The 13072-nt window shown below is 40.3% G+C and overlaps 1 long non-coding RNA gene across 1 annotated transcript; it reads right to left on the bottom strand.

The window, feature by feature from the left end:
* Window positions 1-10832: 10832 nt before the first annotated feature.
* Window positions 10833-12814, bottom strand: LOC311290882. Its single transcript, XR_014627467.1, has 6 exons — window positions 12689-12814; window positions 12429-12598; window positions 12290-12343; window positions 11432-11920; window positions 11089-11322; window positions 10833-11006 (listed from the first exon to the last, which is right to left on the bottom strand). It is a non-coding gene; the product is annotated as an uncharacterized lncRNA (long non-coding RNA).
* Window positions 12815-13072: the final 258 nt, after the last annotated feature.

The raw sequence follows: 13072 nt of genomic DNA, 5'->3' as shown, positions 1-13072 counted from the left end.
AACCCTTTAACTGATTGTTTTGTCAAGTACTTTTTACTTTACTATATTTTCGTTTAGTGAAGTGATGTAAAAGTTTAAGTAAAACAAATGTGTGTGTTTGAATACAATTTTTTCAAATGTTTTCAGTCAGAACTACTTTGGGTAAACAAAAATATTTAAGCAATTGAACATGTTATTTAATATTTATTCATTGCATTATGTAATTGGTTAACACACATTACTATAACTGTTAGTGGTTTGTTACATAATTAATCCTTGTCATGTTTACCAATGTGAACAGTGCCAAAGATGGTACCCAATGTATGCTGCATTGGACTATCACCAGACAAGCTACCTGGAAAAGATGCCCAATGGTTGTGCTCACTGTGTACCTTAAACAGTGGAACATCATTAAAGAATATCTGCTGAAACTTCTGCTTTATTGTCCTTGTTTCAATATGGATTACCACTGTATATCTCTGTATTTTGGGACTTAAAGACCCAAGGGCCAGATAGGATTTATTAAGACCAGGCGTTAGAAGTGCAGTCAATTTAAGACAAGAGTCAGAATTATAATAAATTAAAGGAAATTTTACTGAAGATAGTTTGCAGTTTCATCAGGCAGAAGTCAGCTTCAAGAATCACAAGGAGTGATTACTCCAGTGATCAAAAGTAGGCCGCTTCCCCTTACATTTACAAAAATCACAGCAATTATACCCTTCGCCAAGGTCTAAGCTTTGTCATTGCTTCAGGTTGAATGATTCTGATTGGCTAATAAATAATCACACATTTTCTACACATAGATAGACTGAAGCATGTCTCCATCAATTATGCGGCTGACATTCGGACCCTGAATTTAGGCACGTCGTGACCTTCCACACTTGTAGTGATTGTAATGAATAGTAATTGGACCAATTTTTGAGTCTGTAGAACCAACTCTATAGCGCCACCACCAGTTCTAAAACTCCACATTAAAAGGGTTATAGCTTTTGAACCCTTTGATGTAGATGTGAATGTAAATAGATGTAAAATGAAACTTAGTACACCTGATTCCACTCATTATGGTAATCACAATCAATATCTTACAATAAGACTTTGCCCATTACAGTAGTGGCCATTTTGAAAAGTACAGTGTTCAATTTTTTGTGCTGCTACTCATTCAAATTTTGTTCAATTTTTACGAAAATTGGCTCAGATGATCTTTGGACCGAGCCACACAGAAGTGACTGAACAGATTTTTGATTTTTGCTACCGTTCCCGATATATTTTTCTCCAAATTTGACCTGTATTTGTTGCCTTATGGTAGTTAGCTTAGCATGCTAATTGGTTAGCATGAACCATTCCGGTTGTGGGTTTGAATGCTGTGTGGCACATTCCCAGATCGCAAGAGGTATTGTGGCCTTAAGTGGTGGAAAAGTTGCTTCTGTTCCAGACATGGTGCCTATATGTGAACGAACTCGATAAATACAACATGCAGCAAATTTATACAAAAATTATTCATTTTGAATTGCTTCTCACTTGGACCTTCTTCATCTTGCCAAAAACACAACTTCCCAGTGGCGCAATGATATGAGTGACAGGTATCTGACCCAGAGATAATGGGTTCGAGCCCCACGTGGCATGATTTTAAAAAATTGTGTGTAAAAAGAAATAAGAATAATTAAAACAGTTTAGAAAAATAAAAAATAAAATACAGTACAGTACAAACAGGCGGACGAGCATTGGCACAGTGCTCATTCAGTAAATGCATAGCTAAACAGATGTGTTTTGAGTCTGGATTTGAAAGTGACTACTGTAGGAGCACGTCTGATCTCCTCTGGAAGCTGGTTCCAGCTGCGGCTGGCATAATAGCTAAAAGCGGACTCGCCATGCTTAGAGTGAACCCTTGGTATTTCTAGCTGATATGATCCTAGTGATCTGAGTGATCTGTTGGGTTTATATTCAGTGAGCATATCTGCAATGTATTGAGGTCCTAGGCCATTGAATGATTTATATACCAGTAATAATACTTTAAAATCAATCCTAAATTTAACTGGGAGCCAGTGTAAAGACCCGAGGACTGGTGTGATATGTTCATATTTTCTGGTTCTGCTCAGAATCCTGGCGGCAGCGTTCTGTATGAGCTGCAACTGTCTTATGGTCTTTTTGGGAAGGCCAGTGAGGAGTCCATTACAATAATCCACCCTGCTGGTGATGAAAGCATGAACAAGTTTCTCTAGGTCTTGTCTGGAAACAAAGCATCTAATTCTTGCAATATTTTTCAGATGAAAGTATGCTGATTTAGTTATTGCTTTGACATGACTACTGAAACTAAGGTCTGACTCTAGTGTCACACCAAGATTCCTGACTTGATTTTTGGTTGTTTGACCCCTAGAGTGAAGGTATGCGTTCACCTTGAGAACTTCATCTTTGTTTCCAAATGCAATGACTTCAGTTTTGTCTTTGTTTAACTGAAGAAAGTTTTGACACATCCAACTGTTGACTTCATCAATGCATTGGCACAGGGAGTCAATGGGGCTGTAATCGTTAGGTGATAGGGCTAAGTAAATCTGTGTGTCGTCTGCATAGCTGTGGTAAGCAATTTGGTTCTTTCTCATTATTTGGCTCAGTGGGAGCATATACAGGTTGAACAGGAGTGGCGCAAGAATTGAGCCTTGAGGAACTCCGCATGTCATGGATGTCCACTCAGACTTATGATCTCCTATACTCACATAATAACCTCTCCCATCTAAGTATGACCTGAACCATTTTAGGACTATCCCAGAAAGCCCCACCCAGTTTTCCAGCCTGTCCAGAAGTATGTTATGATCGACAGTGTCAAATGCAGCACTGAGGTCGAGTAGTACCAGCACCGATAATTTGCCTGAATCAGTATTTAAGCGAATATCGTTTATTATCTTTATGAGCGCTGTCTCTGTGCTGTGGTGCGGTCGGAAACCAGATTGAAAATTGTCAAAGTATCCATTCGAGCATAAGAATTTGTTCAGCTGATTGAAGACAACTTTTTCAATGATCTTGCCTATGAAAGGAAGATTTGAGATCGGCCTATAGTTGCTTAATATGGTCTTATCCAGATTGTTCTTTTTCAGGAGGGGCTTGACAACTGCAGTTTTCAGGGAGTTTGGAAAACTCCCAGAGAGAAGTGAAGCATTTACCACTTCTAGAAGATCTGTTTCTAAACTGTTTAACACACTTTTGAAAAATGATGTGGGAAGTGTGTCAAGAGCGCATGTTGATGTTTTAAGGTGCTGTACGGTTTCTTCCAGAATTTTGCCATCAATTTCTTTGAAGTCAGACATAGTAGCTACTTTCTCAGGTGGTCTGATCTGTCTGACCCCAGTGCAACTCAAGGATGTGCTGATCACCTTTCTGATATTATTGATTTTCTCAGAGAAGAAAGAAGCAAACTCACTGCACTTGTTGTCTGAGAGCTGGCATTTCACTGGGAATCTGGCTTGGGGGGTTTGTCAGTCTCTCTACAGTAGCAAAAAGAGTGCGTGTGTTGTTTAAATTACTGTTTATAATATTTGAGAAGAAAGTCTGTCTAGCTTTGCCCAGTTCCATATTGAAAGCATGGATGCTGTCTTTGTAGATGTTATAATGGACTACAAGTTTTGTCTTCCGCCACATGCGCTCTACTTTTCTGCATTGTCTTTTCATATTTTGCACTGCTGTTGAGTTTCTCCAAGGTGCTTTTTGTCTGCCACTCTTCTTCCTGAGTTTAACAGGAGCAATATCATCAAATACACTTTTAACTTTTGAGTTAAAAGAATCTAGGAGAAAATCAACAGAGTCTGCAGATATGCTTGCTGTTAAGGATATAGCCTTCATAAATAGTACACTAGTGTTCTCATTTAAGCATCTCTTCTTGACAGACACAGATCTAGCTTCAATGGCAGGAGAGATCAATATATCAAAGAAAATACAGAAATGATCAGACAGTGCTACATCCTTAATAACAATCGATGAAATGTTTAGACCCTTACTGATAAGTAAATCTAGAGTGTGTCCACGATTGTGTGTGGGTCCATGTATATGCTGAGTCAGATCAAAAGTTTTTAAAACACTTTTGATTTATTTTGCCATATTGTTCTCTGCACTATCTATATGGATGTTAAAATCTCCAGCAATGGCAAAACAGTCAAACTCTGAGGTAATTGTTGATAACAGTTCTGTAAAGTCCTCAGCAAAGGCTGGAGAGTATCTTGGAGGCCTGTAAATAATGATAAGTAAAATGCGTGGAGCTCCTTTTAACACAATACACAGATATTCGAAAGACAAGTAATTCCCAAATGATATTTGCTTACATTGATAGATATCTTTAAAAAGAGCAGCTAGACCCCCACCTTTCTTAACAGCTCTGCAGACACTCATAAAAGTAAAGTTAGGAGGGGCTGTTTCATTGAGGATTGTTGCACTGCAGCTGTCTTCTAGCCAGGTTTCATTCAGAAGCATAAAATCCAGATTGTTTGTGGTTATTAAGTCGTTGACTAGAAGTGATTTATTTTTAAGTGAGCGGATGTTAAAGAGTGCTAACTTAACAGACTTACTTTTCCCCACAGCAATATTAGTTTGACGTGCAATAGGCACCAGATTAGTTAGGTTTGCTGTACGGCTATTGAAGGCCTTAGACTTTCTATCTTGTAATAGAACAGCAATAGAGAAAGATACAGGCACACTGGGTTCCCGCTTGTTCTGTAAACATTTGAGAAAGTTACTGTTATCAAAACGGGGACCCGACACATATCACTGAGAGCTGGTATCAGTTGTTTTTGGTTCACCTCGAGCAGACGGAGGAGGGTGTGGGCCCTGGCGTTGTGGCAGAGGCCGAAGAGCTCTCACAGGAGGAGGGGGAGGGCGAGCTGGGCCCGCAGGCTTTGGTGGTAATGGTGCCTGTCTTTTTTTTTGGGTTGGTATCTGGGGGCTTGCAGCAAAAGAGTGGGATAGTCTGGTTCCAGCATACACCAGTTCTTCCATTTTCTGTGAGAAGCACAGATGTGGCGATGCTGGAGAGAGGGAGAAAGTGTCTGGTGAGAGGGGCTGTTGCTCTGGTGTTATTTGAGGCTGTAATATGCTGTCCTGGCTTCCCTGGCTGTTTTCCAGGAAGTCGTCCTTGGGTGCTGAATCTTCAAGCAGTTCTGATATGTCTGTCTGTGGTGAGCTCTGTGTGCAGGGCTCTGCTGAGATTGTGTCCGTGAGCAGAGGTTGTTGTGGCGGAGTGGTGTTATCATGTCCATTTTGCTGCTGATGTGAAGTCCTGTGGTCATTCGTACTGTGTCCAGGTGTGTGTGTGCCGTTCAGATTGAGTGGATTGGCACAAACTGCAGAAGGATGATTGAGGGAGAAGTAGATATTGTCCTTTAACACTCTTGAACCAAGTTTGTTTGGGTGATGGCCATCCCGATGAAACAGTTGTCTCTGACTCCAGAAAAGATTGAAATTGTCAATGAAGTTTACTGCTTTTATATTGCAGGTTTTTTGCAGCCACGTATTAAGCCCAAGTAACCGTGAAAACCTGTTTGTTCCTCTTGCTGGGAGAGGTCCACTGATGAATGTTTGAACTTTCAGTCTTTTAAGTGTTTCAAAAAGTACATGGAAATCCTTCTTAAGGAGTTCTGACTGCTCTTTATGAATATCATTCTTCCCCACATTAATGATGAGTCGATTTGCAGTCTTATGTTTCATCAGAATGTTCTGAAGTTCCCTGTTTACATCAGAAGTTGTTGCTTGTGGAAGGCAGCACGTAGTTGTATCCCTGCTGCTAATGTTTCTGATTATGGAGTCCCCCACTATCAGAGTCCTGGGCTCGGCTGCGCTCTGAGCTGAGTGCCGCTGTCTGCTCGACCTTGAGCGCCAGTTAGCATCAGTGTTAGCTACTGGCCCATTCAGTCTGTGTTCGATCACATTCATCACATTTGGGGATTCCTCATTTACATTCCTTAGTACTTCAAATCTGTTCTCAAGATGTATAGGCGGTGGTAGGAGACCAGTGTTTGCAATCCTTGTCAGAGCTGTATCTGGGGTAGAGGATGCTACTGCGGCAATATGTGATGCTCGTGACAATCTGATGTCTCGAGTGCCTTTGGGTCTCGCTCCCTGTTTGTGCCATCGATTAGTAAGTCGATCGGCTTGTTTCTCTACCTGTCGAGGAGCACTAGTTTCATGGGACTCACCGGCTGTATGCTGAGGGTGTCCATGACGAAGCTCTGTTGTGTGCTCCGTCTGGTTTGGTGGTCCCGTAAGTAACTTTGTTTCAAGAACTGCAATCCTTTGTAAAAGTCTGTGGCAGTTGGTGCAGCAAGTAGATTCCAGAAGAGGCATTTTCTCTTATCCTTGAAGGCAGTTGTGTTTTCCTTTCCCGGAATGTAAGCTGGTCGGGTAAAAGAATTCTCAGTTTTTGTAGTAATCCAAACTTTGTCGTATGAGCACTGTGCTGATTTGCTGAAGTTAAAATTAGGTGATAAAAGGAAATAAAATAAAGGAAATAAAATACAAAAGAATAGGAGATAAAATGTAAAAGCGATAGAGCAAAGCGCGGAGCAGTAAGCAAGAGCGTCCGAACAGTAGCTGAGCAGGAAGTGGAAAGTTTTAATCAATGAAAGAATTGTGTTGTACAAGGAACAGCAGTTCTAATACATACTTTTACCTAATACATTTATCAAAGTTAATTGAGTGATCACTAGGAACATACTATAACCATTGGAACATGAAAAAAGGAGAAATTACAGTATTTTTTTAATAATAATATTTTTATTATTTGTTTGTACTATACTTACAGTAAGGGAGGTATTGTCAAAATTTCACCTGTAGTAAGTCAGTGTGGTCACTAGGAAAGCACTACACCCTTTGGAACATGAAAAAATACTTTAGGTGAATTACAGTATTTTTTTCTTAAACTTATTTGTTTATTGTACGTACAGTAAAGGAGGTATTGTCAAAATACCACCTGTAGTAAGTCAGTCTGGTCACTAGGAAAGCACTACAGCCTTTGGAACAGGAAAAAATACTTTTAGGTGTTGTAGCTTCTGGTGTTTGATCTGTAGTTATATGTGACAGGTGTTTTCTGTAGCAACAACGTTTAGTTCACGAGTTACTGAACGCGGAAGTCCGTGAATAGCGAATATAAAACCAACTTTACCGAAGTGTTCATGGGAGCAACGTGACGATCGTTAACGGATTGCAACACGATGGAATCAGCGTGATGGTCTAAAGAGCTGGAACGCCATAAAAGTGAGTTGACTATGGAAATTGATACTGACGATCCAGAATCTAAAAGCCTGCTGCACATGGAATCAGAAGGTAAAAAGGAAAAGGATGGAAAAGGAGCAGTTAAATGTAAAGATAAAAATATATCTGAACTTCAGTGTCATGTACAAGCAGGGCCGGATTAACAATTTCCTGTGCCCTGGGAGAGTCAAGGCCCCCTCGTAGTTATGCCCCCGATAAAATTTGGATTTCTCTGACCTACATATGTGCAATTTAGGACTTTTGAAGGCCAAAAAATTATAAGAAATAGGCTAGCTTTAAAATCTTGTCATTCGATTATTTGTCAATACCTGCTCTCTCCTCATCTTCATATTTCTTATTCTCTCAGTATTCTTATCCTGGCCTATTTCTTCCCCTCCTAAAGCTGAACTTTGACTGATAGTCTTTTAATTTTAGTCTGTGTCAGTGACGAAAGTCAACTGATATTTATACGTTTTATGAATCATTTTCTTAGACAAGTTAATTTACTCAAGGCTACCAGGAAAGCTGTAGCCTAAGTCAGTATTGCCATTAGGAACCTTCTGCAAGCTTTGGAATTTGAAAACGCCTGTTTTTAAAAGTTAAAAGTAATTTTAAATAATACAAATTATAGGCTACATTTAACGCAGTTGGTGGAATTGGCAGACGTTCCGTTAAGCATCGTGTGCTGTGGAAACGCGTCAAAGCATTCTCAGGTAGCCTATAATTATGCAGCTTTAATGCACAAATGATTTTGAATGAATATTTTCATCATGTCGATATACAATGGTCACATAATGTTAAAACTAATCTTGCTATTGATATCTTTGTTAGACTACCGACTCTATAGATATAGAACAAATGTCCGGCTAATATCGAACCTAAAACGAACTTTACCGCGCTCAACCAGCTGGAGTGCATTTCACAAATTAGTAATCACTGGCGTTCAGCGGGGAGGGAGGAAAGACTTTGTCTGCGTGAACCCGCGTAGATGCACTTTATGTAGTGAAGACTGTAAAGTGTTTGATAACTTTATTACATTTCTGTGTATTTCCTACCTGTCAGGGGAAGGGCCCCTTAGATGTCATGTGCCCCTGGGCAAGTGACCAGTTGCCCTAATGGTTAATCCGGCCCTGCACAAGACAGTGCAGAACTCCCTCGACGTTCAGAACGTCCACATATTCCTACTGAGAAAATGCTTGCTTACCAGAAAGATGAGTGCTGTAAGAAAGAAAGAAGGTTAACGGCTTTGTATGACCAATGGAAATTAAATGCTCGTAAAGCAAGACATGACTTAAAATCAGACATCTCTGATAAGCAGCTTGCTGACATTGCTGACTCTCTTGATGATAAAAAGAACTGTATTATAGAAATCTCAAAAATCACACCCGCTGCTGATTTAAGACGTAAAATTGATGCATGTGAAGCCGTGACCAATGACATCGTCAAAATTGTGCTGGAAAGGTTGACAACAGTAGATGGCGAGTTTGATGCAGAACAGGAAAAGGGCTGTCTACATGAAATTTTAGCTCATAGTTATGCTCGTTCCATATATGGTTCCAGTGCTTCACGAACAGTCAGCAACCATTCTAGATCTTCTTGTACAACAAGCAAGCGAGCAGATGCGGTGGCAGAGCTGGCTGCGAAAGAGGCTGAATACAAGATAATGCAAACGGAAAGACAACAAAAGGAAAAAATAAGAACTCTAGAAGAGCAGCTCAGACAAGAGCTAGAAACACAAAGGTTTGAATTAGAACAGCTGCAGATAGAAAAGGAGTTAGAAGTTGCTCGGGCCAGAGTAAAATCATATGATGAAGGAATAAAGCAAGAGACAAAGAGTCAGTCTATAGAGAATGAACGTGAAAGTCGGAAAAACTCAATCTTCCCAACGACACAACAGCAATACAATGTTGTCCAGTCAACATCTCTCAGTGAAGTGTCTCATCTTGCTCAGGCAGTTCAGGACAGCATATCCATCAACAGGTTACCCATACCCGAGCCTTCAGTGTTCAATGGAGACCCAATCCAGTTTGTGGACTGGAAAGCCTCATTTATGTCACTTATAGATAGAAAAGGCATCTCTGCAGCTGATAAACTCTATTATTTGAAAAAGTATGTCAGTGGCTCAGCATACAAATATCTTGAAGGCACCTTTTATCGTAATGATGAAGAAGCGTACAAAGATGCTTGGAACAAGCTTAACCAAAGATACAGGGCAGCCATTTGTCATTCAAAGAGCATTCCGTGAAAAGCTGTCAAAGTGGCCTAGAATACCGTCCAAAGATGCAGAAGGCCTGAGAACATTTTCAGACTTCTTAAAGGCCTGCCTGCAAGCCATACCTCATGTTAAAGGCCTGGAAATATGAAACGACTGTGAAGAGAATCAAAAGCTGGTACAGAAACTTCCTGACTGGGCAGCCTCCAGGTGGAACCGCCAAGTCACAACATCACTTATGGACGGCAAGGAATTTCCAAGCTTTCAAGACTTTGTAAAATCCATGTCAACTGAAGCAGAAATAGTGTGTAATCCTATCACTTCTCTACATGCTCTTCATTCACGTGAGTCACCTCATGGGAGAAGAATTTCAAATGAAACCAAAAGAAACAAGGCGATTGTCTTTAAAACACACACAACAGTAAACAGTGATAGACAATGACTAAAGGACAGTTAAAAACACCATGCATGTTGTGTCAAGATGACAGCCATCAAATCAGTAAGTTCCCAGAATTCATGGCAAAGTCTCTGAAAGACAGAAGGTCCTATGTCAAAGACAACAAACTCTGTTTTGGGTGTATGAAACCAGGTCACTGTGCTAAGGATTGTCGGCGTCGCCACACATGTGATGTATGCAAACTGCGACATCCCACATGTCTTCATGATTACAACTATGAGAATAACAGAAACAGAAAGCAACCAACGGTAAGCAATGACCGTGCACGTGAGAGTGAGATTACAGATGCCATGTCGCTTAATATCACAAGAGAAGGTCGTGCAGTCATTACATCCATGATTGTACCTGTATGGGTGTCGTCCATCAAAAATCCATCCAATGAACAGCTTGTCTATGCTTTGTTAGACACTCAGAGTGACACCACTTTCATTGATGAAGAAGTGAGTAATGCACTGCAAGTGGATACTCAGCCAATAAAACTCAAACTTACCACCATGATGGGAGACAATATGAAAATTAAAAGTAAAAGAGTGTCTGATCTTCGTGTGAGAGGGTACAATTCATCAGTACATATCAATCTGCCTCCAGTATATACCAAGGAGTGTATTCCTGTCAGTCGTGATCACATACCAACGCAGGAAACGGCAAACGGCCATTTGGTTGGTTGGGGAAAATTGTACTGTACATTAAACTAAACATTGGAACATTTATTTTTATGTAATTTATCCACAAAGTGTGCAGCTTTTGTCACTGCAGTGTATCTTTCTGGGCTTCTGGAAGAACATTTCCAGAGCCTCTTGATATGGGAAGTCAGAAACGTCTGGCCCATTTATTGAGATCCGCATGCATGCTGCAAGATGGTCTCCTTGCAGCCTATTGCGGATGTTTGTCTTGACCTGCAAATGCATTAACTGTTAAATGTGATAGCTTAACATATAGCTAAAAGCAGCAAATCCTATTGTGAAAAGTTTGTATTACCCTGTTCATGGTTGAAAAGTCCCTTTCACAGTTTACACTACTGACTGGGACCGTCAGAGCAATAGAAGCCAGCAGGCTCATAGTTGGGTACAGGACACCAAACTCATCATATTTTGAGGACAGTTCAGACAATATTGCCAGCTGTGTCTTGTTCTGAAAAGGTTAAAAATGATATCAGTAACACAGTGTAGTGTTCATGATAATGTCATGTAAAAATGTCACATTTGTAAGTTACCTTAAGTGGACCTGAGACCACTTGCTCCTTGAAAGAAGCCCATTCTTCAAGGACTGTTCCAAAATCGACACAGGAACAAAACTTCTCTACTAGTATCCTCAGTTTTGTGTGTGCAGTGTCATCAGGGAGTGTAGCTGCTTGTGGACCGAGTATTCCAAATGCAGCCACAACTCCAACCTCACAGAAACATCTCTCGAGATGGGCAATGAGGCCATCCAAATATGGATCCATCACCTAATCAAACACATGAAAAATGTCAGTAAACTATTAGTATAAATAAAACTGTGCAACAGCTATATTTAATTTAGATCAATAAAGTCAGACAAAAGCCACATAATCATACCTGTGATTGAAATCTTTGCCAGTACTGCTGTCTGTCTCCTGCATTACCCCCTCTTCTCCCTCTTTCCTGTTCAGCAGAGATGCAGAATGCACCCAGTCCTGAAGGGTCTTCCAAATTTTGGGTCAACTTACTCAGGTGTGAGCCAGGTTGATGACCACCAGAATCTTTTATGCCCTTTATTAAGGCCAGGGTGACAGGTACCTGGAAAAAATAAGCATATTGACTCACTCATGTGAAAAGATTAATTGTGGTACCCTATATAAACAAAAATAAATAAACAAGATAAAACATAGCAGTTGAGCTGAGTTATTTAAGTTACCTGCTCTTTGATTGTCAGAAACATGACATCCTCCTTTTGAAAGAGCTTAGAGAGGCGTGCCAGGTGAGGGAGCACATCAGCTTGCAGATGAAGGGCGGCAATGAAGCGATAGGTGGCAAGGAATGAATAAAGTCCCTTAGCAGTAGGACATTTGCGGGTCTCTACTTCATCTGCCAAGGCACCCAGTACAGCAGTTATGTTCCTTAGGAGGTTTTTTTACTGCTTCATGTTGGGAGAGCCACCGTGTGTCCTTTACTTGCTAGTCAAAGACAGAAAAAAACAGTTTAAAAAATGAATATAAATGCAAGTTAAGTATTCATATATGTCATTTTCTTTTAGGCATAACTTATTTACCTTCACTTTCAGCTCACACACACCGAGAATCTCTGCAGCGGCTTTCAGAGAAGCAGAGCGGTTTGCACTGTTTCTGAAGTACAGGTGCAACTGTTCCAAATGGTCTCTGAATGTAGCCATGTAAGGCACCTCTTCAGATGCATCCTTACAGGCTAGAACTAGCCTATGTGCACCACAGTGGACACTTAGGAGCCGTGGCCATTCCTCTGATAGCTGTTTTGCAACTCCATTTTGTCTTCCTATTAAATACATTTGTTTATTAATTTAACAAGAAACAAAATATTGAAAACAGTTTAATTATTTACAAAAAGAAGGTTATGATACCTGTCATTATAGCAGCACCATCGGTTCCAAGGCCAAAGATTAGGTGTGTCAGTATGCCGTTCGTGTGAATAATATTTTTTAGTGCTGCCACTATTGAATCTGCTTTCCCGTCAGTAAGGCAAATCAGATCCAGGAATTGGCAGAAGACCTTACCCGCATTGTCCAAGTATCTATGTCCAAATGATACATTTTATACTTTTCAATGATCTGTTATTAAAATTTTATTGGTCAATGAAATGTTACACTTTGAGTAGATCTACCTCACGTGAATGTCTAGCTGTCTGCACACAGATACATCTGTGGTCTCATCAATCTCCACGCCTATGGCTCGTGACTGAGAAATATCCCTCAATATTGGCTTTTCAATGACAGTTGCCAGAATTTCAGATAGATACGGATGGTATGATCAAGGTGGGAGGAAGACTTAGCCACTCATCATGCACTCACTCGTTCAAGCACCCACTGATCCTTCCTAAAGATCATCATGTAACAAAATTGATTATTGCACACTATCATGAAAGTGTAAAGCATCAAGGAAAGGGTTTCACAATTAATGCAATCAGATCTTCCGGCTATTGGATACCTGGAATAAACAGAGCTGTCACATCTTACATTCACAACTGTGTACCTTGTAGAAGGTTGAG

This window comes from Rutilus rutilus (genome assembly GCF_951802725.1).
Source record: "Rutilus rutilus genome assembly, chromosome: 5".
Classification (NCBI taxonomy): domain Eukaryota; kingdom Metazoa; phylum Chordata; class Actinopteri; order Cypriniformes; family Leuciscidae; genus Rutilus; species Rutilus rutilus.
Note: the sequence above shows the minus strand (reverse complement) of the source record. Positions and strands in the feature narration are given on the sequence as shown.